The following is a 1,745-nucleotide window of genomic DNA, read 5'->3' on the forward strand; positions in this document are numbered from 1 at the left end:
AGGTCATGATGTGGACAATTCCCTAGCAGGCTCTTGTACCTCTCCCAAGCTTCATATAGTGACTCTCCAGCTTGTTGTTCAAAGTTAGCTATGGCTTTCTTTAGCTTGGATATCTTGGATGGCGGGCAGAATTGATCAATGAATTCTTCTTTCATTTGGGCCCATGTAGTGATAGATCCTGGTGGCAATGACTTGAGCCAATCCTTTGCAGCACCCTTCAAAGTAACCGGAAGCATGCGAAGTAGCTAAGTTTCCTGAGGCACATTTGGAACATTAAAGTAATCAGCCACATCATTTACTTCATCCAAGTGTTTATAAGCATCTTCGTGGTCTTTGCCGGTGAAGGGGATCTCCTTAAGTTGAGCAAGGATGTGACCCTTGAGCTCAAAAGTAGCAGTTGCGGGAATTGCGGGTTGCACAAGTCCCGGGCCAGTGTCATCGTGTATCCTCTTCTTCTATTCCCATATGGGGATTTCATCAATGTTATCCATGGTAAGAGCTAACTCGTCGCCGGAATCGGAGTCGTGCCCGTATGTAGGTTCTTCTTCCTCCTCGGTTTCATAGTCGGTGTCTTCTTTGATCGGGTCTTCGCTTGCTAAAGATGCGTTGGATGCTCCTGATTTGCTGCTCTTCTTCTTCCCAAAAATAGTCTTCAAGTTAGACAAAGGCGACTTCTTAGGTGTATTCGAGCTTTCCATGTCTTTGCCTTTGTTCTTTCTCAACGCGGATTCTGGGTCTTCAAGCGGGGATACCAGCGGAGTGTTGGATCCTATGGTCATGAAAATCCTGCAATAAATCAAGAAAAACACATAAAAAGAACAAAAAAAATGCAACTGAACTTAGCGAAAAATTAAATACCAAAAAGCAGGCTACTCGCCGAGTATGTGCGAGTGCACTCGGTGAGTAGCTTGTTCTAAAAAAATAAAACTAAAGGAAAAAAAATTATAAAAAATACTAATAAATTCTAAATCCTAACCTATTTACTGAATTAATAAAAAAAATTAACTTTGTGCAAGAAAACTCACACAAAGGGTCGATAAAATTAGGAATTGGATTTAATTTTTGAACCGTTCCCAGGCAACGGTGTCAAAAACTTGATGTGTGTAAAATGCACTGGTTTTAATCCTACTTTTAATTTATAAATTTAACACACAAAGGCAGTGAACCTGTCTTTTAGTGGTATACTTGGATAAGTAGAGTGTCGAACTCAGGGAACGGAAATTAAACTAATAACTAATTTTAACTAAGCAAGTAATAAAGTAAGGGTTTTCTCTAGTTTTACAAGACTAGAAACTTAAATACACCACCTAACAAGTGATTAACTAAAAACTAAAACAAGTAAAAATTCACCAAATTTGATAAAGAGTTTCTGTTTAGGTCCAACCAATTCACTCCTATGGTTATTTGTATAATAATATGATAAATTAATTGTTATCGGTTACCAACTATAGTGGTTAGATTCATGTTCACTAATACTAACCCTTAGACAATTAATCAATTCAAGCAGTAGCCAATTGTTTAAACTAATTAATTCCCTAGTTCAATTATTTGGATTAAATAAGATTTGTAATTGGTTAATCAAGTGGGTGTTTCAATTAACCTCTTGTTTGTTGGTTTCTCAAACAAGCTCACACATTAATTTACCCATTCTCTAGTTAATCCTAGTTTCATGTTCATTATTCCTAGACATATGACAAAGTGTTCACATAAACATATGTGGTTAACAACTAAGAGATGTTCATGCA

The 1,745-nt window shown here is 37.2% G+C and overlaps 1 non-coding gene across 1 annotated transcript; it reads left to right on the forward strand.

Moving 5' to 3' along the window:
- Positions 1-107, forward strand: LOC111891535 (small nucleolar RNA R71). Its single transcript, XR_002850233.1, has one exon. It is a non-coding gene; the product is annotated as a small nucleolar RNA R71 (small nucleolar RNA).
- Positions 108-1,745: the final 1,638 nt, after the last annotated feature.

The sequence above is a fragment of the Lactuca sativa genome, chromosome 5, assembly GCF_002870075.4.
Source record: "Lactuca sativa cultivar Salinas chromosome 5, Lsat_Salinas_v11, whole genome shotgun sequence".
NCBI classification, from domain to species: Eukaryota; Viridiplantae; Streptophyta; class Magnoliopsida; order Asterales; family Asteraceae; genus Lactuca; species Lactuca sativa.